Raw genomic sequence first — 27,906 nt, forward strand, 5'->3', positions numbered from 1 at the left:
CTTAATGTAAAATCTTGTAAAAATATATTTTCATTGTTCAAATATACATTAAGTCTGACTATCATATAATAAGTTAAATACAAAACTAAAGAAAAAATAGGGTTAAATATAATTTTAAATATTTTGCTAACAATGTTAACTGTTTATGAATAATAAAATGTATTAACTAAGGAGTAGGATGGCACAGTTGTTAGTATGTTTTTTGTTTTGTTTCTTTTTCATAAATACAACAGTAGTACCTGATGTCTCAGTGGCTTTCAAAATTAAATTATGCATGCAAACCTGTGAACTAGAAAGATAACTAAGATATCCATCCATTTATAATGGTGGCAAAGTGGTTAGCATTGCTATCTTGCAGCACTGGGGTCCTAGGTTCAATTCCTGCCATCCTGTGTGTGTGGGGTTTACATGTTCTCTCTGGTTTTTCTCCATATGTGTGATATGACTCCCTCTCGCACTCCAAAACATACTGGTAAGTTAATTGGTTTATGGGAAAACTGGCCCTGGTGTGTGTGTGTTTGTGTCTGTCTGTCCTGTGATGGACTGGCGCTATGTCCAGGGTGTATTCTGCCTTGTGTCCGTTGCTTACTGGGATAGGCTCCAAATCCTCTGTACTGGATAAAGAGATTAGAAATGGAAGTAAAGGCACTGTGCTGATGGAACTATACACGGTGTTAGAAACCCACTATGAAATGGCAGCATCTCACTGAGAATAAAATATTTTATAGTGCTGGCTTAAGGAAACAGCCTTTCCACCTCTCTTGCACATCAGTATCCATACCTAGTTATTTAAACAAATTGCCTCTAATTATAAACATCTTAATATGCTGGCTCTGTGGATCCGCATCAGCTATGTTTGCCCATTCCTTCAATTCATGTGCATCCAACACACAGTTCAACGCTAGCAACTACACAAAATCTAAAATATGAGCTCTACTTGCCACTTACAATACCAACAGTACCAGCTAACTTTAGTAGTGACATTTTCATGGATCTTTTTAACAATAAAATTTACAACATCAGACTTCAGACACAATTAAACAGGCCTCAAAAAAGTCTGGTACAAACATTTTCAGCATGGAATAAACCGTTACTTTAATGGTATAAACCTTAAATGGATTCATATTCTCAATAAGATTTGGTGCTCAGTAACATGACTTAGAAAATGACAGAAGACATACGTATCATGCTTATCCTTCTATTTTTCATAATCGTAAACTCCTTAAGGCAGTTACATTTTCTCTGTTCTGACCTGGAGTTACAGAGAAATCTAAATTCTAATAAGAGATTTGTAATGAGGAAAGTCATATCAATCACTCATACAGTACCAGGATTTGCAATTACAATACAAATACTTTCTTTCTATATGTGTTTATTTTGCAGTTTGAGTCTATGGCATTCCTTTGGGGGTCTATACTCCAAGGCATGACTTTTTTATGGGAACATGACATTTTTTTAAACATATATTTTTGTGGTAGTAGGGCGCAAAACATCAGTATTTACTGCTATTAATCACTGTACGATTTATAGTTGAAATCTGAGCCTAGATATAAAGTTAGATATAAAGTTAAAATCTCGACAAAGCAATGTAGGAAATACAGAGAAAATAAATCCTTTCTGACATCTAAAATCAGTTTCGATCAAGGTCTCTAAAACGAACAAGAAAAAGAGGATTTTTGGAGGGCAATTACGCTGTGTTTATATAGAATAAGTGATTTATGAGCAATCTAATTTCTTGTTCGTTTAAAACAGTGAAATGTCAGCTGCAAAAGATCGCACCAGAAACAGCACTCTCTCTGCCTGTCATAGACGTTCAGGAAAGGCTGAATGAAGTCATGTCAAGTACAATAATTCGGTGATCAATAATAACAGTTGTATTATATCCATGGAAATATATTCATTATATGCCAGCGAACCTCACCGTGCCAGGCCACCACTGCGTCACAACACACAGCTGCCAGTGCACCTCTACATACCCGACCACCACTGCATCACACAGCTGCCAGCGCACCTCACCGTGCCAGGCCACCACTGCGTCACATAGCTGCAAGCGCACCTCACCGTGCCAGGCCACCACTGCATCATAGAGCTGCCAGGGCACCTCACCGTGTCAGGCCACCACTGCGTAACACCACATAGCTGCCAGCGCAACTCACCATGCCAGGCCATCACTGAGTCAGAGATTAAATAAAACCTCACTCGCACCAAACAAATTTATATTTCTAAATATCACAACATGATCGAATTTAAGTCATTTTAATAACAATGAATAGTCACCTAGGCGTTACAATATAAACATTTATATTGATTTAAATAACGTTTTGATTTAAATCGCAAATGCGGGTTTAAATATATGTGTTTTTTGATTCACAATCAGACAAATGCAACATAAATTGATATCTTTGTCTTCTAAGTATCTTAATAAACTTTCAGCATAGCTTTCTCCCCGTTTAGATTTATTTTGGGATCAAACGTGGAAAGATTAGATTGTAATCGTTTTTATTTTTTAAATACATTTTAGAAAAGTGTAATCTATACTAAAAAGCTGTACACCACCTGCTATAAAGATACATATTGTAATACTTTCGGGTTCGAATAGGACAGACACAAGAACTTAGACTTGCGGAGTTAAAGCAAGTAAAGCCTTGATTTTATATATCACCTTTAAAAGTGGCATCTCAAAGCAAAGTAAATACCCAACACTGATTGTACCCATCTGTCATGCTAATAAAGCAGCTTGAATTGAATTGAGAGGGGGGGGGGTATATTTGCTTTGTGTATAAAGTACATTGTGAATGTTTTCACAGCCTTCACTTTGTCGTTTTTATGCCATTTTTTGACCACGCACGAATATTCCTATGTCCGTATCTTCACAAGGGAATCAGTGCGAATTTTAATACTAATTAAATGACCGCGGGCACTTTCCACCCCCTCTACATTCTCAGAGTAGAACAGACTAACCTTCTAATGAAAGACGGTCCACCCCCCACGGACAGGAAAAGTGCCCACAGGCACTTAAACTTAATATGGTCAGTAACAGTAAACAGTAACATGGTCAGAAGGAGCACGTACAAACGTTTCCGAAATAACCACATGTAAGACTGATGCTTAAAATGTTTAGGGAGAAAGTGGAATACTGGTGTGTATTTTTTCTTTAAACTACCAATACCAGCCATATACAGTCTGTAACGTAGGGATTTCTATATGTCTTTATTTAGTGGTTACATTAGTGACAAAGGCTAAACTTTTAGCTTCAGTAACGTGTACATATCTCCCCTTTTTATAAAACGACATGGTTGAAAACTGTTCCAGAGCCACTGTTGTTTCATCAGTGAAAAGTACATCATGAAATGCCTCTCCCTGTTCAATCCACTGGAAAAAAGAAAAGGAGCATAAAGCTTCTGATGGTCATAAACGATATTCATTTAGGAGCAGCATCAGAGGTATGTTTTTAACTGCACTGCATTGGAGAGAATACCATAGTGTGTTTTTTTTTTTTACTCCCTGGTGGAAACTGGCTTCCAGAAGAATCAGTATGGCTCAGAGATTAAATAAAACTTCACTCACACCAAACAAATGTATATTTCTAAATACCACAACATGATCGAATTTAAGTCATTTTAATAACAATGAATAGTCACCTATGCGTTACAATATAAACATTTCTATTGATTTAAATCGCGTTTAAATCACCTTTATTTAAAACCCATAAATAAAGCTGATACTGTTTAGACTTTTAATTATTTAAAACTGTATTAAAGCAGCACGATACACAATGCAACGTAAATCGCTATCTTTGTCTTCTGTGTAATAATGTTCACCTCTCTGTCCAGCAAATTTACAATAGTAATAATAATGAACTTTATTGTATATGGCGCCTTTAAAGGTGGCTCCTCAAAGCGCTTTACAGGTTAAAAACAATACTGTTAGGCTGGGAAAACGTTTTTTTTTTAAGAAATACAAAATGAGATATAATGATATGTTCCGGCTTAGACATTAACGAAGAGCATAACGCGTGTACTGTATACACTGCAAGTACAACCCCCCTCTCTGCAGGAGTGCTGGCTGTGACGAACTGAACCGGTTTCACGGGTATTTTCAAAGTAGGAGGCGAGATTTCCAGCGAAAGACACCTCCCCCCCCTCAAAAACCCAGTAAGTACAGTACTTACTAGTTAAAGGCTAGGCTCCTCAATGAAATCGCTTTAACATGCTAATGCGTTGCTGTAACAGTCCGGGCGTGGCAAGCCTCTAATTTCAACCCGACTACGGCGAAAGGAACCCTTCTTTCATTAGAAGACAATGAACATATTTTAGCCCTGAATGAATTAATAGCAAACATGGTTTACATAAAAGACATTTTTCCAAGAAAGTTTAGCCTTTGTCACTAATGAAACCACTAAATAAAGACATAAATATAAAAATCTTAAGATTTTTAAAATACATGACTTTGCTAAAATTTTTTTGAAAATAAAAACAATTACAACCGCCAGGGGAGAGAGAGAACAGGGGAGGGATGTTGGTTTTGCATAAGGGGCGGGGCTATGGGAATTTGGTCTGTTTGGGAATGTGTAGTTACATGTTCTGGCTGTTTGTGAATTATCGTTGTTGAGTATGGAGTGTTGAGGTATTGATTTTGTGTAATGCTTTATGTTGAAAATTGAGGTGGATTTTGTTTATGATAAACAGGATAAACTGGGATGGGAGGAAGGTTTGGTTTTGCATAAGGGGCGGGATTATGATAATTTGAGGAATTTGCGAGAGTAAAATTGTTTGATATATTTGATTTTGTATTGTGGTTGTTATCTATGTTTTTGGTTGGTATTATGTTTATATGGTTGTTTTTGTTGGTTGGTTGTTATTATGGTTATTAATAATACGATCTATAGTTGAAATCTGAGCCTAAATAAAAAGAAAAAGCAAGTGATTAGGTTTATGAGCAATCTAATTACTTATTCGTTTAAAACGCTATATAAAATAAAGTTTATTATTAATTTGCTGGACAGAGCGGTGAACATTATTATGCATAAGACAAAGATAACGATCCTGATCAGTTTAGAAATCTGTGTACGCTGTAAGGTTTTTACTTCTTAAACTTTTAAAATACACGTTTTGAATAGAAAGAAATCCTCTTCCTGGTACAGTATGTATAGCAAACCAGCACGTCTTTTTTTCTCCAATCAGAGGGGTGTCAGATGGTGTCAGCCAATCACCATTCTGAAGCCCTACCATAATCTCTGGTATGGGGAGACCCCAGAATTCTGTCCCATAGTTTAGACAGATGATAGATACTTTTATTGATCCCGTGAGGGAAATAAAGTAAATCATTTTCATTTTAGGAAATTATTAAACGCTCGGTTAAAAGCAAAGGAGATTGTCTGTTATAGTGGACATAAAAACAAGAGTTCGCTGGCATTATATCCTGGAAGACACAGACCGGTGCCAGACCAGTAAAATGCCTGATGAACTAGGGATTGGACAGTTTCCAAGTGCTTGTACAATCGATGGAAATGTTCAAATAAATGTGCAAAAGAAAGAAACAAAATAATCATTTATTTCTTTATCATATTGGGTAGCTAATGTCCTCTCTTTGCTAGTTAGTGGCTGTGTTTCTGCGTTGGGTAGCAACGGGTGACTGTTCTCAGGCGGAAGATGTAAACAGCTTTATGTTCGTGTTAAATAATTTTTTTAAATTAAAATTCATTCCATACAGCAATCGCATATTTGGGTACCGTTTCATAAAACTTTCATGCTTAAAATGTTTAGGGAGAAATGGAAAACTGGTGTGTATTTTTTCTTTCAACTACCAAGACCAGCCATACACAGTACAGTTTACATACATACAGTAATGTTTATGTTCCTAAATTAATATCGTTCATGACCTTCAGATGCGTTATGCTCCTCTTCTTTTTATGCTCAGCTACTAAAATTTCCCTTTAGTGGTAAAATCCATATAAATATTCAAAACTAAGCGGATTAAAATGTGCACAGTAAAGACATTAAATGATTAAATCTTTGCACTACCAACCAATGCACCACGAGTGCCCCTGTCGGTCATTTTGGCCAGCCAATCACTTACCGCGGTGCCCTCCGGTGCCCTGCGGTGGCTTGTGGGTAGGTTACTGTACCGCGGGTTTTTACCGCGCATTTTGAATGGCTGCATCTGTACTTAATTGGCTTTATGATTTGGTATTGATTTTGTATTGTTGTATTATTAACTTTGTGCTTTCTGTGTTTTTATCGTATTGTGGACTTATTTTTTAAACAAATGCTTACAAAGGCAGACACGGCACACATCTGTTTATACCAGCGGTGAATTGTACATTTTTATTAAGTACAATCTACTGTGCATTTTTGGGAGTATAACAGATTCGATATAAAGTGGCAAAAATCTAAAAGGGGAAAATACCCAAGACTGCGTGTAAAGCCCTTGTTGTGGCTGTTGTTTTATTTTTAGATAAAAATGGCGTAGTGTGCACGAAATGTTGCAGAAACACAATCTAATATTTTAATAACTGTTATTTTAATAATTTGATAAGTATGAGGCCCCAGATCCAAATCTTCGGTTCTGATTTTTTAAACATGATATCTTCCCTTCCTCTCGATGTGAGCAATTGTTTTTTTTTCACATTGCGATCCAAAGAGCCTCAGACGCACAGTCTAACAGTAACCAAACCAGAATGGATTCTGCTGGGAGCCGGACTGAGCTCATTCTCACTCCCTGTGTTGAAAATTATCTCTTCCCCGAACATCGTCTACAGATCACTTGTGTGCTTTTAACCTTCTCGCAGCTACAGGCGAGACTGAAGCTGGAGATGTGAAGGCACCCGCTGGTGCATCTTCTCCAAATTTCACTTCTCTTTTTTTTTAAAGTAGATATAGCCCTGAAAAAAGCATTAGCTTTATCAGTTTTTACATTAATCGATTTTGAAACAAATATTATATTTTTATTGCAATTTACATAATAATAATAATTATTATTATTATCATCATCACTTACACTTATATAGCGCTTTTCTGGATACTCCACTCAAAGTGCTTTACAGGTAATGGGGAATCCCACTACCGCCACCAATGTGCAGCCCCACCTTGATGATGCAACGGCAGCCTTACTGTGCCAAAATGCTCACCACACATCAACAATCAGTGGGGAGGAGAGCAGAGTAATGAAGCCAGTCCATAGATGGGGATTATTAGGAGGCCATGACTGGTAAGGGCCATTGGAAAATTGGGCCAGGATGCTGGGGTTACACCCCTACTCTTTCAAGAGATGACCTGGGATTTTTAAAGGCCAGAGAGAGTCAGGACCTCAGTTTTACTTATCAGCCGACGGACGGCACCTGTTTACAGTTTAGTGTCCCCGTCATTATACTGGGGCATTAGGACCCACATGGACCACAGGGTGAGCGCCCAGCGACAGAAACCAGATGGTACTGTGTGTCGGGCTCGGCTGCAAGCAGGACAATGATGTCACGGGGACAAAGTAGAAAAAATCAGAACGGTTCTGTAAAAGACCTGTGTCAGCTGTCGGTTCGCAGTCTGGACTCTAAATCCATCGATCTGATTTCAAATCTCTCTAACACCTGAGCTGTGGCTTCTTTTGAGTAGTTATTCAGGAGAACATTATGTTAATCGTATAGATGAATCGTTTAATATATTCAGGTGGATAGCTACTTCAGCATGCATATCTGCAAAGAAACAAGTAATATTGTAGGTTTATTCCATGCTGAAAAGAGAAGAGAGAAAACAAACCTGAAGAAGTTTTCATAGCTGAAACGTTGTGTTTTCTCTCTTCTCTTTCAGCATGGAATAAACCTATTACTTGTTCCTTTAATATATTGTTCGGTTGAATTCAAAATGCTTTACTACTACAAGAGAGGATTATAGTATGGAGGATGAGACAAATTTATGATTTCTTGGAAGAAAATGGTTTTACTTTGCATTCGAAATGAATCAAAACTTTTGCGTGACACACAAGCCCTTTGTCTTTTTTAAAGATATCATATTTTTAAACAGACAAGTATAGAAAAAGTTTTTTTTTTTACTTAGAAATTTTGGATGGGGGTGATGCATTACTAGTAGTGGCACTGAGGTCACTATGGTGCTGTTGAGCACCATAAGGTTAGGGCCAGTGGTGTAATGTATAATGCATCTGACTTTGGATCAGAAGATTGTAGGTTTGACTCCTGTCTGACTCATGTTGCTTTTAAACCAGTAGTAGATTTTCTTTATGTAAATTAACTGCAGCTGAAAGCTATAGAAAACACATTGGCTAAATTGCAATGAACTGTCGAACTGTTTTGCACGAAGCTGCAGACTACTTAACACGGTACTGTCTGAAGATCAGCTCCTGCTCTGAGCTCAATAGCAATGCAAAACTGTGCGTAACAAAGCTGGCGAGCAGCTGAACTTGTGCTAAATAGTCTGTTCGGTGATGAGGGTTCAGTACTGGCGTTGTTCTAATTAGCACGAACTGCACAGGCTGAATCAGACAATTTCAAATAGTCTGATCAGTGTAGGACAAGTTAATGAAGAATTATTACTTTGTCTGTCTCTTGTTTGTATATAAATGAATGTCTCTGACAACTTAATGTTAGTTTTTAATTTAGTTTTACGATGTTGGTCAGGCGTTGACATATGCACAAACACACGAAATGTCTCACTCCTGATTCAGCTCATGAAGCAATACGAGTGAAGCAATTCCTCCTGCTTCTCGTACAACCATATCAGAACAGAAGCCCGTGTCACCCCGCTCTGATTCAAGAGCGACTCACATCTTGACAGGGTGCTTGGCATGAAGGGGGGGTACTGTCACGCCCTCTGCAGCCAGAGGGCGCTCCTTCTCTGTCCTGTCCCTAGTTTCCAGCCTGCTGTCCTTCCTGTCCCTCTCTTTCCCTTGGGCTATATATTTCCGGGTCTTGCACTCTGTCGTTGCTCAGCATTGACGTTTGGATGTCCTGAGACCCGCCTAGCACCAGGGCGCCCCACGTCCGCTCCCTGAGGGCATAGGTTTCTATATGGCATTCCTGAACTCTTTGCACTAATGAGCCCGGGCCTTTTTCCCGTCTCGCCGCTACGCATATGGGTCTTTTTCCACTCTCCTACTCCCCATGGTTAGTCCCTTTGGACGTCCGTGACAGGTGCCCCTTTGGAATGGTTTTCAGAAAATGTGAGAAAAGGAAAGTTATGTACAGTAAGCTCTCACACACAGCTCTCAAACACAGCATTAGAGATTGGAATCTGATTGTAAAAAAAACTGCCCGTCTCCCCGCCATTTAACGTTGCTGTTGTTTTAATTTTACATATTGTTAGCATTTTAATGAATTGTTAAAAGATTTATACACAAATCGCTAAATACGAAACGTAAAAACCCAACTGTAAGCAATTGACCATTCATATTCCTGAATTTTAAATACCTATGTTTATCTGTCTCCAAGTGCCTGGTGCAGCTATTTTGAAAGCATACCTCAAGGAGGACTTTACACGCAGTCTGGGGTATTTTCTCCTTTTACATTTTTGCGATTTTATATCGAACCTCGTATACTCCCAAAAGTGCACAGTAGCTTGTACTGTGTGCCCTGTTTGCCTTTGTAAGCATTTGTTTAAAAAATAAGTTCACAATATGATAAAAACAGAGAAAGCACAAACTTAATAATATAACGATTCAAAATCAAAACCAAATCATAAAGAAAAAGAGTCAATTTCCACCTGCACTGATATCCCTTCAAATGTTTTATAAGAACGATTGACGTTTATAGAGTAGAAGCCTGGTCCATTTCTTCTACTAAACGAGACTATGGGAGTGAGTATTTTGATGTCGAACTGGGATTTAAATAAAGAGGAACACTACACTACATTGGGCTACGCGTGTGACAAAACGTTTATTTTAGACTTCTCGATAGCTCAGTTGCTAGCTCTTAAAACTGTAGAAAAAGCAGTGAGTATGTCTTATGTCCCTGGTCTGAATCCAGTTTGAAGGGTGGTGTTTTCTTGTTCCTTAATCAAAAAGTGAATTGCGAATTTGTCTTTCACTTTGACGTTCACCCGAAAGCTCAGTATACAAAGAAGTAGAGGCTCCTGTTCTGAATAATCCTCACGTCTGATTGTTTTGCTCAGACCTTTAAAATGTACACTGTGGACTATTTGCTCTTCCTAACACAATTAAAAAGCCGCCGGCAAACTTATCGATCGGGAGTTTAGTTCAGTGATAGCGCGCGCTTAAGTTTTCTATCGCCGGCATCTCTGTATTCTTTTTAAACGCGATATTTTTTATTCTTCGTGTGTGAATTTCAGGGAGACTCATAAACCCTTTCTCTGTTTTTAAGATACATTATTTTAAACCAGACATAATGAAAGACGTAGTAATTAGACACACGTACAAAACACATGAATCTAATTGAAGAAACTTTTGACCGGGGCGATGTATTACTAGTAGCGGCTCTGAACTCAATGTGGTGCTGTATAGGAATGCAATACAAACGCCAATGGCACAATGGATAACGTGTCTGATTACGGATCAGAAGACTTTAGATTTCTACTCCTTCCTGGTTCGTGAAGAAGCTTTTAAACCACACTACTCAACACTGACATCGAAGTGTGTGCGGTCCTACACAACCTTACTATCGACTAGATGAGTCTTCTGTTCTATCTCCGATTCTTTCCGCACATTCCTGCTATTTCACCACCGTTATTGTAGGATAACAGCCACAGACACGAGAAGATATACTATTCCGAACAAATGTCTTAAATAATCAAGTTGAAAAGGGTGACAATAAGTTTTTGTTTCTTTAACGTAACCTAACTTTTGCCTGTAAAGTTCACATTATTTTCTGTAGCCGCAAATCCCCAATATTTCTGCTTTCTCCCGAGAAACACAAGCATGGAGTCAAATCATATTAAATAACACAACACATCTATTAATTTAACACCCAGATGTGACAGAACACATGTAAGACTTACACACAGCTTTTAATATGATATAGTGAATTTGCAGGTATCCTGGGGAGGGAAGAGAACTGATATTAAGGAAATACATATTTAAAGGGGATGTAAGTCTTAAATGTGTTTTGTCACATCTGGGTGTTAACTGAATAATTTTCTAGCATTATTTATTGTGTTTTGACTCTATACTTGTGTTTCTCAGGAGAAGGCAGAAATATTGATGTTTACATTTATATTCACATTCCCGGTGATATTGACATAGGTACTCAACTATTTACTTGTAGTTTGACTAGTGTCAAAAGTTGAAAATCTCTGAAAACATCAAGATGGCTAACGACGTGCAAAGAAACTCAATCACATTTAGAGAAGGTAATGTTTAGATCGGATTAATTCGAAGTGTGTCTCTGGGTGCATTTGATCTACGAACGTTGTGTTTAACTGAAGCACACCCTGACTGAGTGTGCCATAGAAACTGACACATGTCATATTTTTCCACATTCACAGATTTTTGGCTAAAGTAAAAAAAAAATCGTTGTCATTTTCTTGCCAGCTGGCAGTAATTCTTTTGAACTGATAACAAAGACAAGCATTTTAGCTTTCGCGATGTGTGGAGTTCTTGAAAAACAAGTTGTGCCAAAAACGAAATAAACACCTCCATTAAACTTAATGCAGAAGCATGTTGTCTATAACAATAAACGATGCAAGAAGACAGGAAGAAAGGCACCGCTGGGATTTAAACCCAGGATCTCCTGTTTATTAAAGAGGCGCTTTAACCATCTAAGCCACGACACCAGCAGAACTCTCTTCTTTTACTGCCACTTGGACACACCGCTCTGAGACACCTGCGTTCAGTAAGCCCTGAGTCTGCTGGTTGAGCAAAGCTGCCTCCTTTACACGGAACAGGAGCCCCGACTGTAAGAGAAATGAAGAGAAATGGCTTTTATTGGGCACTTTTCATGTCCAATGCTCTTGACATCTCCCAAGGGCGGCAGAGTTCATTTACCACACTTTTCCTTTCTTTCTTCTTTCTGTACTCTTTGATGAAACAAAACGAGAAATCATGTAAGGGAAAATGTCTTTTTTTCATGGAGAAAACATGCACAAGGAAATGTGTTTAGAAGAAGTGAGTTAACATGAAAAGTGACCTAATTTACCGGAGCAAATGCTCACCTAGCAAGATCTGCTTTACTACAAGAGAGACGTAGAGTGAAAGACGTGATCATTTCACGCCGTTGTGGAACGAAACGCTTTTGTCTTGGAATTCTAAATCAATTAGAAATTCAGAGCGACACATAAAGGCTTTGTCTGCTTAAAAATGATGATTTTTTAAAACTAAAAAAAAATGTAGAAAACACGTTTCTCACTTAGAAATTTAAGATGGGGGTGGGGTATTACTGGTAGCGGCACTGAACTCACCATGGTGCAATTAATTTACGTGACGGGCTAGTGGTTTAATGGATAATGCGTCTGATTTCGGTTTATAAGATTGTCGATTCGACTTCTACCGGGGCTGTGTGATTCAAATCAGGCTCCTCAGAAATAGATGTCTGTTATGTAAATGAAGCCAACCTGAAAGCAAACGTTGGGTCTGGGTTCCTTTCTTTCCTGCATGAAATAGCAAATCGTTACAAAAAAAACACCAACTAATGTCCAATAGTCCAATAGTTAGTCATTTAAGTAAACATGAATATACTGTAAGGTCTTGGTACATGGGAGTGGATTTCAACCACAATTAAAAGAAGGGCAAATTATAATTACAGGCTTCAGACACTTTTTCATACAAAAGTGACCAAACACTCCCTAACTTTCAGGTTTGCTTGAACCTGTAACAGAAAAGCGGTTTGAAACTTCCATTCTCTGATGTCACTGTCTCTAAAGTCGGACGTGATGTTTCGCGGATGTGCAGTGTGCCTTTTCTCTTGTCGTGTTCAAGATGAAATGCTGCATAAGCTCCTGACTGGGTGTTCTGTACTGTTCTGTTATTTCGTTCAGATTACCTAGGTGGTGTACAGCTAAAACCCGACTGCATGGTGTAAATTCCGAGTTCGACACCAGCAGCACCTGCAAACACATCAGCTGACCTCAACGTGATTTGAACACGCAACCTTCTGATCTGGAATCAGACGCACTACCATTGCATCACAAGGTCACTTGCGACAAGTGCTTTTAATTCACCCAAAGAGAAAAATCAGCGTCCCTGAAAAATATTGTTTTCATTCTCTCCTGTGAGGAGCGCCGCTCTTCCAACGAGGGTCTCTTCTTCCCAGACCACAGATTATTCATCCCGCCTGGCTCTCTCACAGAGAGCAGACACACCGTCTCCACTAATGTGTTTACTACATCTATAGATCTGACCCCCTACAGCCCCGATATTCCTGGACAGGATATTTACCACCAGCCTGGTGAACTTCTCATCTTGACCTCTCCCAGGAGGAGCACAATTAACACAGAATCCTCTCTCCATTTAGCAAATAACACAAAACACTGTTTACCTGTCAAGACAGAAAACCAGGCTGCTCCAGGTGAGGCTTAAACTCACAACCTCGGCATGAGTCCACTGAATATGTCATTTTACATGGCCTGAACCAGGAAAGAGGTTGGAACTCAAGAAGTTATGGTTTTGTTTTAATACTTGCCTACTCTTTTAATTTTTTGGTCAAATCTTTTATTTGGGAGTACTTTCAGTGGATGTTAATCTTTGTCCCGATGCATGATTCTGGGCCATGGTGTGTCTTGAATAATGTTCTTATAGGCTTCAGTTTGGAAAAGTGCGGTCTTCAGAAGCTACCGAAACCGCTAATGGTTACATAACACTTAATGCAAAAGCAACGTTCGGGTTTGAAAAAAAATATTACTTGCTATGAATACAAACACTGTTACAGGAGGCGTGTTAGGGCTATTTTAGCTTAGATCATCAATTCATCTTACATTTCTTCTCCATCTATATCAACAGCGTCATCGCTACTGAGCACTAAAGGCAGGTCCTGGCAATACAATCTTCTTTAGAAAACATTTTTAAAACTATTTCCACTACCATACATAAAGTAAACGATACCGATTGCACGCAACTAATAAAATCTCTTATCCAGGGACGTTGTAGCTAGATGCAAATTCCAATCGAAAATGTATCAGCTTTAAAATTTTCTTTTGGATCCACAGGACGATCAGCATGAGTCTCAAAATATACCTGTGTTTGATTGTACAGCATAGATTGTACAGCATGTATGTTTACATTTATGTTAAAATTAAGGTAAATATATCAAAATATCAACATCCAACTTCACAGTGCTAACGTACTGTAACAGTGCTTGTCAAATTCTCAAACAAATCTGCGTTATATTTCTAAACTCTTTTAGCAGAGGACGCAACAGGAGTATAAATGATATCTCCCGCCAGCCATTCAAAGATACTTTTTCAAGGGTGAATATGGATTTCTGGGGAGTTGCGGTGTTGATCACTATTGGACTTCCCCGGTCTCAAGTGTTGTTGTTGGACACGGGCAAAAGACTCGCATTTTCTGCAAATATGAAGAGGGTTAAGGTTTCGGCTTTAGCGGAGACAGTGTTTACATTGACAATAATAAGAAGATCGTCCCTGGGTGGGTTTGAACCACCAACCTTTCAGTTAACAGCCAAACGTGCTCACCGATTGCGCCACAGAGACTGATGAGAGAGGCTTTTCTCCATTCGCACCTTTCCGGTCAAAAAATAAACATTGCTTGCATTTTCTTGCCAGTCGGCAATATTCCTACTGCTCTGATAGCCAAGAATTACATTTCATTTTTCACAAGCTGTATGAATTTCTTGAAAAACAAGTTGTTGCAGAAAGGAAATGCATTCATGCTTTAAACTAAATCAAGCCCTATGCGGTTGTCCAAGATGGTAGTTTCTGCACAAAAAGACAGGAAGAAAGGCACAGCTGGGATGTGGAGCCAGGATCTCCAGTTAACGAGACAGGTACTTAAACCGACTCAGCTACGGTGCCGGCAGAATTCTCCTCTTTTATAGCCGCTTGGACACACCGCTCTGAGCCATCTGCATTCACGAAGCCCTGAGTCTGCCGGCTGAGCAAGCTGCCTCCTTTACACGGAACAGGAGCCCTGACCATAAGAGAAACGAAGAGAAATGGCTTTTATTGGGCACTTTTCATGTCCAATGCGCTTGACATCTCCCAAGGGGGACAGAGTTCATTAACGACACTTTTCCTTTCTTTCTTCTTTCTGTACACTTTGATGAAACAAAACGAGAAATCATGTAAGGGAAAATGTCTTTTTTCATGGAGAAAACATGCACCGGGAAATGTTGTGTTTAGAAGAAGTGAGTTAACATGAAAAGTGACCTAATTTACCGGAGGAAATGCTCACCAAGCAAGATCTGCTTTACTACTAGAGAGAAGTAGAGTGAAAGACGTGATCATTTCACGCCGTTGTGGAACGAAACGCTTTTGTCTTGGAATTCTAAATCAATTAGAAATTCAGAGCGATACATAAAGGCTTTGTCTGCTTAAAAGTGATGATTTTTTAAAACTAAAAAAAAATGTAGAAAACACGTTTCTCACTTAGAAATTTAAGATGGGGGTGGGGTATTACTAGTAGCGGCACTGAACTCACCATGGTGCAATTAATTTACGTGACGGGCTAGTGGTTTAATGGATAACGCGTCTGATTTCGGTTTATAAGATTGTCGATTCGACTTCTACCGGGGGTTGTGTGATTCAAATCAGGCTCCTCAGAAATAGATGTCCGTTATGTAAATGAACCCCACCTGAAAGCAAACGTTGGGTCTGGGTTCCTTTCTTTCCTGCATGAAATAGCAAATCGTTACAAAAAAAAAACACCAACTAATGTCCAATAGTCCAATAGTTAGTCATTTAAGTAAACATGAATATACTGTAAGGTCTTGGTACATGGGAGTGGATTTCAACCACAATTAAAAAAGGGCAAATTATAATTACAGGCTTCAGACACTTTTTCATACAAAAGTGACCAAACACTTTCTAACTTTCAGGTTTGCTTGAACCTGTAAAAAAAAACAAGGTCTGAAACTTCCATTCTCTGATATCACTGTCTCTAAAGTCGGACATGATGTGCACCAGCAGCACCTGCAAACACATCAACTGACCTCAACCTGATTTGAACACGCAACCTTCTGATTTGGAGTCAGACACGCTACCGTTGCACCACGAGGTCACTCGCCACGTGTGCTTTTAATTCCCCCAAAGAGAATAACAGTAATGCTAGAATAACAGTAGTATTAAAACTACTACTACTACTGTTAATTCTCTAACAGTAACACTATAATTGTATTTAATATTAACATGAATATGAACATTAAAACTAAAACTATCAGTAGCGCTATCATCATTAATACTCACATGAACACTAGCATTAAAACAACCAGTTGTACTCTCATTAATATTAATATGAATACACTAGTATTAGTATTTGTTGCTACCCATGACGTCACATCGCTCTTTGTGACGAACGCGATACACCTAGACGCGCACAGTGACATGGCGCCTGTCCCCGTGGTTACCATACTTATGATTTATAAACACTGGAAAAAATACATGTAAACTGTTACTTACATACATTTATCAACTTGGAATATATTTTTTTAGCTCTAGGATACAGTTACCTAAATAATAATAAGAATAATCATTGTTTAATTTCGGTTTGAACATTTTTTACACTAAACGCACTACAGTAATTGATCGATACAGTCTTTATTGACTGTTTTCTAGATATTTAGAACAGGATCAAAACCAGAAAAAGAATCAGTACTCACCAATCAGTGAAGCTAATTGTTTATTCTACGGTTTTTTAATTGAATTAATTGGTTTTCGATAGATAAGTGATCAATAACTCTCCTCCGTGCGCACCCTGCGCCTCCCACGGTCTTGCTCTCTGATCCAGGCGCTCAGGCTGGTGTCTGTGATGTCACAGCGCTCTTTGTAACAGAGCAGAGCGTGTCTCCGCTGGAGGAGACTCCTGTCCGGAGCCTGGGGGGCTTTTCTTACAGATATAACATCCCCCCCAAAAAAGAACACACCGGGCTGTGAAGAGAAGCGAATCATAACAGTTGTAAAAGGAGAGCGACAAACCAAGGAATGAAATTCATTAAACAGGAAAAAAAATAGTTTACTTCACAGATTAATGTGTTACAAGGCGTACCCGTGTGGAGCAGTAGAGAACGAGCACAAGTCCCTGTAATAAGTGCTTTTAAATGTTTTAAACGAATCATCAGAGTATAGAAGCCAGGAGGTTTTATTTCCAGCCTGCTCTCAGTTCCATAGGTAGTCTGATTACCTGTTACAATAATTCATCTAATTGTAAATTTATAAGACTGTGAGACACCTGTGAGAGACATATGAGAGCTGGTGATTCCCTGGGCTGGTGTGGAATCACACACAGACAGGTCTTCTTCTGTGTGATCTGAGTCCCACTGCTGAGAGCTACAGACTGGTCAACTGGTCACTACTGTAGACACGACCATCGGCCCATTGGCTACTAATAATCAATATACAGTGTACTGACCAAAGTGTCACTACTTGTGTTTATTACATAAAAAGATAATTCCACACTCACGTGTGTTATAAAACATTTATAAAACATGTTTGGAGACTGACATACAGTAAAGAAAGTAATACTGAAGGGCTGGAGGTCCTGGAAAGGGTTAATAGAAGCTTCTTGCTTCTGACCTGGAACAGAGTCCACAGCTGACAGATCAGTGAGTCTTGAGCCCAGTTCACAGAGAGGAGAACCAGGAGCTCTTCTCTGTCTCTAAGTGGCTGTGAGGAAGGAGAAAATGGGGAGATGTAACCTGAGTCCAGGCTGTTCTGCCTGATATTATTCATGTAACAGCACTGATTGTCTGAATGTCCTCTGGTTCTGGATTGACGGATAAAAAGAAGTATGGAGCTTCTGTCCGATTGTCTCTGAGCTGTGAATCTGACTGAGAAGAGAATAATGATTTTTTATTCTGCCTCTGATAATTTTTCTGTTTGCCAAGTGGTGTTACATCCCCTTCAGAAACTCTGCACAGACTGTCAGAGTGAGAGAAAAGTAGAGAGATGGACAGATAAGAGCACACGCAGCGAGAGATACATACGTCTTGATTTACTTTGAACCAAGTGTTCATTTCCTTTGTGGAACAAGTTGTTTCTGAACTTCAAGAAATTCATACAACTTATATAAAATATAAGTCTTGCAAATCAGGACAGAAGAAATACCGCAAGAAAATGTCAGTGATTTTTCTCCTTTTAACGAAAAGTGGAGAAAAACAACGGCAGTGCATCTCCGTCGGCTTGATTTAGCTTAATACAAGTATTCACTTCATTTTCTGTGGATTACAGACTGCGAAAGATGAAATAAAGTTATTGGTTATTCATGGTCAGTGCAGAAGAAATACTGCCGGCTGGCAGGAAAATGTCAGTATTTTATAATTCTTTAACTACAAACGTGTGAACAGCAAAAAGCAACGGGAGTGTGTCTCTGTGCAGCTGTTAAATGAAGGGCTGGTGGTTCAAACCCACTAAGGGACGAGCTTCAGACTGTTCCGCTGTAACCATAATCTCTGCTAAAGCTTGATGGGATTTCTTCGCAAGCCCTCTTGAAATTTGCAGGAAATATCTATTTTACTCATGTGGAACTACAAGTAAACAATTAAGTACCTGTCAATGTCCAAGAAAACCATTTTCACGTGTGGAATTTTATCTTCAACTGGCTGTCAGGAGAATTCATTTATACACCCGTTGTATCCTTAGCAAAGTATCTTTTTTACATAACACGCTTTCGAGAAACAAACTGTGTATCTAGCTTTGTTAAATTAAAATCGGCACATCCCAGTTTACAAAAGAAGTAGAATATACGACTATTAAACGCATACTTTAGACGTATAAATGTGCTCCGTAACTGGTCTACAATGAAATTCTAGTATACGTATATTGTTATATGTCAATTAGACATCTATGATTATATATAAATGGTTGGAGTTCTATTATACGGATAAATTTAGAGGACTAATATACATATATAGTTAAAGGTCTATTATACATCAAATAAATATTTTATAGGTGTAGAAACTAGTAAATAAAGCCAATGATTTGTTTTAGAAATTTATTCTTAAAATATACAATTATTCACACCTGAAAAATATGTAGTTCAAATTATACATTATATACAATATTGTAATCAACAAATGGCTAATCATCATAAAAACACAACTAGTAAATTTCAGTTACAAATTCTAGTAAAATGGGAATATATATTGTAATGACAAACAAACTAATCACATGATCCCGCTAATATTTAACTCAAAACCACATTTCGATTCAAATATAAATTTTAACATTTACAACTTCTATATTTCCACGAAAATATAATTAATGTAGCACAAACGCTACTTTCTAAAAAAGACAGAATGAAACTGTTTGTTTTGTGTTTCATGGTGATCCTCCTCTCGATACTAATGCAATGTTTAATATGATCCCTCGAGAAACAAAAAGGAGTCCATTTCCGCCTGGAATGATTGATGCCCCATCAAACATTTTGTAATATCCCCGGAAGTTTATACAGTAGAATCCTGGTTCGTGGCTTAAATTCAAGGTAAACAAGACTAAGGAAACGAGTTGGAAACTTGATGTCGAACTGGGATTTAAATCACCCGGAACATTTCACTACATTGGGCAGTATGTGCCAAGGAGCATTTGACAACCCTTTGATAGCTCAGTTGGTAGCGCGGAGGACTGTAGTGGAGTCAGCAGGGAATCCTTAGGTCGCTAGTTCGGTTCCGGCTCGAAGGAAGGTGCTTTTTGTGTACTTTAATCAAAGAGTAAAAAGAGCGAATCTTTTTCTCTCAGACATTGATCAAAAGCTCAATAAACGACGAAGCAGAGGCTCCTGTTCCAAAGTCAGCCCACGTCTGATTGTCTTGTTTTGGCCAATATCTGATCTTTGAATTAAGGGAATACTCTGTTTGCTTTGTAATTAAAAAAAAACATACAGTACAAATGTCAATTTCATTTTGGTTTCAAGATCGCAATTTAGTGTGAAACATAAAAGCCAGCTGGATAAGCTTTATTAATTTCCCTCACGGGATCAATAAAGTATCTATCTATCTACGTCATTTACAATGGCCTTTCAACTAATAGCCCGTGCAGGGATCAAACCCTAGCTGTTGGTACACTACGAGTTGCGTAAGGCTCTGTAACGCGCAGATGAGAAACTAACTTCTGCTTCTTCATTATATACACAGTGAGCTATATATATGCGAGCTTACTGCCTCCTACGGGCTCTGTATTTGTTAGCGATACAAGACCGGCCGTGGAGAAATGAAGTGAGGAGGGTGTGTACGTTAAAAGGCTCGTAGCGTCCCTGGAAGGGCTCAAACCACCACCCTTTTGGTTAACAACTGAGCCACAAAGACGCATGTACAGCTTAACACTTCTCGGTCTCAGTGAAAGTGATACACTCCGTAAAATTTCCAGAGATTAATTTATTTTAAAAGGAAAATCACCAACAGCGGCCGAGATCTACTGGAGTTTTTTCATTCTATACTGCGATTTCTGAAGGGTACCCTGTGAAAATACGAGTTTTGACGAGAAGGGATGGACATATAAGGTCAAAAGGCTTGGGGAATTGAACTTTAAGGTGAAGACTGCGGGTTCAGTAGCAGCAGAACCTGATCAGTATCAGTTGACTCCGATATACTTTGAAAATGAACTTGGGGATTTAGAGTCAGACGTGCTACCGTTGCACCATGGGGTACTTAATTTAAAAAAATAGAAAAAACAATCAGTGTTCCTGGATCTGTAATTGAGAACAACACCTGCACAAGAGCTGCGCAGGAAGAATAAAATGTGGTCTGGGAAGAAAAGACTCTCTTCGGAAGAGCTGTGCACTTCACATGAGATTTTTTTTTTGTGAAGCTGATTTGTCTCCTTTGGGGAATTCAAAGGCACGGACAGCCGTGACTTCGTGGCGCAACGGTAGCGCGTCTGACTCCAGATCAGAAGGCTGCGTGTTCAAATCACGTCGAGGTCAGCTGTTACTTTTTCAGGTTCTGCTGGTCCTGAACACGGAATTCACACCATGCAGTTGAGTTCTATCTGTACACCACATAGATTAGTACATAGAGCAGTACAGGACACGCAGTGTGGAGCTCACAGAGGCTTACAGTCTCCAGCATTGGAGTGAAGGGGAAAAAAAGAACTTTGTATTTTTTTAAGAGAAAAGGCACAGTTCACATCTGCTTAACATCACGTCCAACTTTAGAGACAGCTACATCAGATAATGGAATCCCGGAAGTTTCAGATAACTTTTTTTAATACAGGTTCAAGCAAACCTGAAAGTTAATGAGTTTCCGGACACTTTTGTTTTATTAAAAAGTGTCTGAAGCCTGAAAATGTAATTTGAAAAAAAAAACCGCTATTGGACATTAGCAGGTGCTTTTTGTAACGATTTGCTATTTCATGCTGGAAAACAAAGGAAACAGACCCAACGTTTGCTTTCAGGTGCGGTTCATTACATAATATACATCTATTACTGAGGAGCTTGAATAAAATTTACACAAGCCAGGTAGAAGTCGAACCTACAATCCTATGATCCGAAATCAGACGCGTTGTTTATTAAACCGCTGGGATTTCACATACCCTGAATTTCCCCATAGTGTGCTCAGCGCCGCTACTAGTAATGCACCGCTCCGTCTAAAATTTCAAAGTGAGAAACATGTGTTTTCTGATTTTTTATGAGTTTTAAAATATAATCTCTTTAAATCAGACAAGGGGTTTATGTTTCGCACTGAAATTCCGATTGACTGAGAATTCAAAGAAATACTGTTTTCTTTCACAACACCGTATAATTATCACATCCACCAGACTCTCCAACCTCTCCAGACCTTGCTGGTTGAGCAATTGCTCCGATAAATTAGGTCACGTATCATGTTAAATCATTTCTTCTCAACACAACATTTCCTGGTGCACGTTTTCTCTATGAAAAAAAGACATTTTTCCCTTGCACGATTTCTCGTTTTTTTATCAAAGCTAGTGTCGCAAAAGAACTCTGTCGCCCTTGGGAGATATCAAACGCATTGGGCATGAAAATGCCAGATAAAAGCCAGTTCTCTTCGTTTCTCAGTGTCGGGGCTGCTATGTAAAAGAGGCAATTTGTTCTGAGCGCAGGTTCAGCGCTTACTGAACGCAGATGTCTCAGAGCGGTGTGTCCAAGCGGCTGTAAAAGGGGATGGTTGTCCTGTCACCGTAGCCTAGTTGGTTAAAGCGCTTCTCTGTTAAACAAAAGAACCGGGATTCAAATCCCAGCCGTGTCTTTCTTCTTATCTTGTAGTACAGAACGTATCATTTCGGGCAATCACAAAGGGCTTGATTTCGTTAAATGCATGTGTTCATTTCCTTTCTGGAAAACTTGTTTTTGATTAAATTCACACAGCTTGCGAAAACTGAAATTCAATTCTTGGTTATCAGTGCAGAAGAAATATTACCGTCTGGCAAAATAAACGGTAAGAGAGCTTTTTTTTTAACCGAAAACTTGGCGCAATCGGTTAGCGCATTTGGCTTTTAACTGAAAGGTTGGTGGTTCGAGTCCACCCAGGGATGGGATTCTTCTGCAGTATAAACGTTGTCTTAAGTCAATTGGATTTCTCAGCGAAACCATAACCATTTTAATATATGCAGGAAATGCGAGTGTTTAACACGTGTCAGGGTCACCGGGAAATGTCCAATAATGCCCAACATTGCAACTCCCCAGAAAAAATTATCGTCGAATCTTCATTTATACTCCAGTTGAATCCTCTGCTGAAATATTTTAAAAATACAATGCAGGTTTGTTTGATAACTTGACAAGCATTGTTACGATAGCACTGTGCAGTTGGATTTTGATATTTTGACATATTTACCTTAATTTTAAACATACATACTATACAGTCTATTGTAATTTTAAAATAAGTTAGCTGAGGATGTAAAGGGGTGAAAGGGAAAGGTCAGAGGGTATAGTAAAAACAAGGATTAGGTTAGGATTGGTGGAGGTGGTAGGGGTGTTGATGGTTTTTCTCTGTAGAGGATGATTGAGTTTTTTATCCTTCTCTGAAGTGAGAAATTGGAAGAGTTGGGAGTTGAGGGATCTGATGAGGTTAGTTATAAAAGGAAGTTGATGTGGAGCTGTTAGCCGTAAAACTTCCTAAAGTCTTTAAACTGCAGTAAGCAAAGATAAAGGAAATTATCTTTGCTTACAGCCCTGTCTTTCTCACACCTGAAGAAGGCTCCACGGCCAACACGTTATGTTTCCTTTCTTCTCTTTTCAGCATGGAATAATCCTTTACTTTTTCCTATGCAGCCTACGCATGCTGACACAGCTACCCACCTGATATATAACATTCCTATAATCACAACTATGAATGTCCACTGTGGGTATTTTTTCCATTATTATTTATTTTGGCATTGAAGCATATTTTATGTAATACTGAAGTGTCATAATCACTGAAAAACATATTTTTTCATTTAGAAAGAATTAAAAAAATATAAATCACTATGAATTACATTTAACCTGTTCTGATCTAGGTTTTCTATATACTTTAACATGCCATGTTCAGAATGTCACAACGCAGAAATGCAACAGTGAAGTTTTGTAATTACAAATGTTCGTGATGAGTGATTTTGTCTCTCTTACCTTAGTGTCAGAATACTAAGATGTTTTGGTAACGAGGAAGGAGGGAAAAAGTAATTCAGCAGAAGGGGTGCTATTTTGTTGACTATAAATCCTCACATGCCATGTTCAGAGGGTCATATTAAAAAAATGGTACAGTAAATTTTCTTATGCTTCATGATTTTCATAATTTGTTACATTGTGTCTCACACCTTTGTGTCAGAATTCTGAGATGTTTTTTTCTAAACAGGGGCCATCGCAATACAACAGAAAGAGCAATTAGCTTTTCCCTATAAATTCTCTCATGCCACATTCAGAGGGTCATATTTTAAAAATGGTACAGCAACATTTCCTGAAGTTCAGGATTTTGAGAGTCTGTTACACTGTGTCTCACACCTCAGTGGCAGAATTATGAGACGATTTTATAATCAGGAGGGAGGGTCATAGCAATAAGCAGAAAGTGTCATCACCCTTTGCTCATCCTCCGTTAACCATATATTCTCATATGCCATGTTCTAAATGTCCCATTTTAAACTGCTATAATAACATTTCTTGCAAAATGCAAGATTTTGAGACTTTGAGAATTCACGTTTTGCCTTTGTCTTATTTACTTGTTGTCTAACATGCCAGTTTGTGTTATTGTGAGTTTTGAAAATTGGTTTTCGATTTTCTGAAATGTGTTTCATACAAAAATGCAATTTGGATAATCATTACTTACATATTCCCCTTTACTGAGGATATGTGCAGTAATCAACTCGGATTAGTATTTTTAAAAATGACTATAGAGAGCCATCTACAGGCGAAAGGCGGCATAACATCACAGCAGCAGCACTTAAGGTGGAACGAAAAACGCGAATAAGAAGCTGGCGAATAAGCAGCCAACTTCAGCCTCGTTAATGCAGCAGGATTGGGTGAGGTAGAAAAATATTTCTTCCTCTGAATCCTAACATTTTTGTAGGTGTTCTAGGACTTCTCGCCTCAGATAAAGCTGCCAATACATCACTTATTTCTACTCCATCAATATCAGCAGTGTTATCAGTACTGAGCCCTAAGTGTAGGTCCTGTCATCATATAAAAACTTGAACGTATCGACTGCATTCACCTGAAAAAATCTGATAAAATTGAAAAATACATCGGAAACAAATTTGCACTGTTTTTTTTTTTCAGATCCAGAAGAGAATCATCATGAGACTCAAAACAGACCTGTTTTTAATTCTTTCCAGGAGGAAAGATTATTCAGATGCAAACATGGGTCCAAAATCAATGTACTCACCTATCGCTGTTGCTTCTTCAAATCCTTCAACTGAACGTCGATATTGAGGGATGATTTCATACAAATTTTGGTTTTCTTTTAAAGCAAATTTTATTAAAATATGAGCCTCTATTATAGTTGTCTTGGATGTTTCGCAAGGTATAATAGACCCCCTTGTGCCCTCTGCTAAAATATTATAAAATACAACAATCTTTATATATATATAGAACAGCATTTATGGTTACATGTATATTAAAATTAAGATAAATATACAAAAGTATTGAAATACAAATGTACAGTCCTAACATAATCATGCTGTCCAACTGTCTTTTTTGCTTTTCAAGTTCTCCAACAAATCTGTGTTGTAATTTTAAATATTTTAACTAAGGGTGCAACGAGAGTATAAATGAATTCTCCCGCCAACCATTTGAAGGTCAAAGTCCGTGACTGAATACGATTCCCTTGAATGTTGGCCATGACTGGTCATTCCCAGTGATAATGACTAATGTACTCACTTGTTTACTTGTTGTAGTTCGTCACACAAAAAAACTGCATTTCCTGCAAATATCAAGTGGGTTAAGGTTTTACTAAGAAATCCAATTAAGTAGAATAATGAGAAATGGGCTCGAACCACTAACCTTTCAATTAACAGCTCCCAGAGACTCACGTGCATCCCTTTTCTCCATTTGCAAGCTTTTTGTAAAAAAAAATACTTTATTCTTGCCGGCCTGTGATATTTGTTTTGCACTGATAAGCAAGATCTGTGTTTCATCTTTCGCAAGCTGTATGAATTTCATGAAAAGCAAGTTGTTCTAGAAAGAAAATGAAAACTTGCATTTAACAAAATCAAGCCGCACGTGATCATCCATAGTGATACATTCTATAAGACAAGACAGGAAGAAAGACACCACTGGGATTTGAACTCAAGATCTCCTGTTTAATAGGAAAACGCATTAACCAAATCAGCCAAAGTGCTGTCAGAGTATTAACATCATGTCTGATGTCAGTGATTGCAGCTGACTATCGCTGGAGGACAGTTCACTGTGAACAACTCAGCCTGCATAATGAGGGGAAGAGACCGGCCTCTGTGATGCACTATAGAGTTACACTAACCTTCTGCCCTACTGTTCTCTGCTGCATTCTACCCTAGCAGATAAATATTGGTTTCCATGCGTGTAAGGTTTCTTTTTTTTTGTCAAATATTTTCAAGCATATTTTTGCTGTTGAAAATAAGTGGTTTGTGGTTTTGAGTGTTGTGTTCCTCTTCCCTTAGTGTCACCCAAAGTGATACATTGTGCTTTGGCAATTCTTCAGGCTATAGTGTTAAGAGGAGCTCAGTTGAATTAGTTTGCATAGATAAAGTATTTATTTTCCTTTTAATCCTTTAAAGCATATTACATTGTCAATACATTGTATCTTTCTTCTTACTAATTGTCATCATTTTTTTTCTGGCTTGATCTCGTAATCAGATATTTCAGAATCTTCCTTAAAAACTAGTAAAAGAAGTGGGACAGATTCATGCACATTAAAAAATATGAAAGGGTAGCAGGACACAGTAACCACCAAACATCTCGTAGATTATGAATGTGCCTAAAATATTTCAGTACTTTAGAGGGTTCTGCCAGTTTAGATGTTGTACTGTGCCTGTCTGATTTATCAAATGTGTCATTTAAATCTCCCGTCATTTCTATATCAGTCTCGCAGTAAAGATTGCAATTCATCCCAAAATGCCAAGTTTCCCACTGATGATACGTACAAAGAAATTAATGTACATTTTCCCCTAAAATCAACCAATTTAAAATCAAATGCATCCCTCCTCATCTGCTGTTGGAGAGAAAAATGTCAGAATAAATACAGATTTTAGAAGTCAGGAGCATTGATAGTCCTATTTTAAAATTATGCTAAAATGCTCAATATATTAAAAAAGTTCTATAAAATGCAAAAAAAAATTAAAACATATTAAAACAAGGTAAAAAAAAATGATACACAGTTATAAAGATCAGGAATTATCAATTTGAAGTTACAATCCACTTACAATATGCCAAAAATGGCAAGGATATGTAAAACAGGTGTATACATTTTTTTTAAAAATAAAACAAGTTAAAAATAAATACTAAATACTTTTAAAATTCAGGAATGTGATTGGTCAGATGCTTATGATGAGTGTTGTTGGTGTTTCGTGTGATTTAGCGAAATGAAAAAATATTCAATTTTAAAACGGCAAGAGCTCGTATGAAAAAAATAGTTCGTAAGTATCTTTGTTGTAACAGCTGCGCCAGAACTAGTGTATTCATATACATCAGAAAAGTACCTGAACTTGACTGGTTTATATTCAGTTATGTGCATTGGGAACAAAAGGGAGACTTACATGGATTTTATTAGGTTTTAGGAATCAGAAAATGTATTTTTACACGTTTATGCCTACGAGCAGAAATAACTTCCTGCTTTCAGCGCTTTAATTGTTTCCGCTTGTAATCTCGAACAGAGAAACCCAGTACTGACTCAGTTCCTGGGATTTAAGAGGGATGTATGAAGACAGTAAAGGGGAGTTTTTTTTCCCGCTGTAGAAGGCGGTGTGACGAGTCTGGAGGGAGGAGACGCGCATTCCGCACGGGGAGCGCAGAGCAATGAGTTTCACCTGCAGCTCGCCGAGTCCTGTCCTATATAACCGCTGACACACACAGCGTCTTCAGCCAGTGTTGGGGATGCACTATATCAATAGTTTTTTTTTTTATGCAGAAGCTGGGATTCTTTTGCTTTTATAATAATAATAATAATAATTAGTGGATTATTGGAGTTAGTGGTTACTATGCTAAACTGGCGCGAATGGCGCTTCTATTTCTTCTGTCTGCTCAAACACTGCTGGGCAAAGTTTAAATTAAAACCCTTTTTCTGAAACATTGAGTGTGAGGGGTAACAGGTGGAGTTTAAAGCCAAATAAAGGGCTGTATTGGATTAGGTAGTAGATTGCGTGAGTGACGAGTAACGAGCTCGATCAGACCCAAACTCCATACGTGCGGTAAAGAGAAGAGTACAGATGCAGCCATTCAAAATGGGTG

General features: G+C 38.3%; 3 non-coding genes across 3 annotated transcripts; 1 reads left to right on the forward strand and 2 right to left on the reverse strand.

Annotated features, from left to right (window-relative positions):
- Positions 1 to 14,529: 14,529 nt before the first annotated feature.
- trnan-guu (transfer RNA asparagine (anticodon GUU)) lies at positions 14,530 to 14,603 on the reverse strand. Its single transcript has one exon. It is a non-coding gene; the product is annotated as a tRNA-Asn (tRNA).
- Positions 14,604 to 16,056: 1,453 nt separating this feature from the next.
- On the reverse strand, positions 16,057 to 16,128 carry trnaw-cca (transfer RNA tryptophan (anticodon CCA)). The gene has a single exon. It is a non-coding gene; the product is annotated as a tRNA-Trp (tRNA).
- A 4,782-nt stretch (positions 16,129 to 20,910) lies between these two features.
- Positions 20,911 to 20,982, forward strand: trnaw-cca (transfer RNA tryptophan (anticodon CCA)). Its single transcript has one exon. It is a non-coding gene; the product is annotated as a tRNA-Trp (tRNA).
- Positions 20,983 to 27,906: the final 6,924 nt, after the last annotated feature.

The sequence above is a fragment of the Lepisosteus platostomus genome, chromosome 5 (genome assembly GCF_059453375.1).
Source record: "Lepisosteus platostomus isolate fLepPlt1 chromosome 5, fLepPlt1.hap1, whole genome shotgun sequence".
NCBI lineage: Eukaryota > Metazoa > Chordata > Actinopteri > Semionotiformes > Lepisosteidae > Lepisosteus > Lepisosteus platostomus.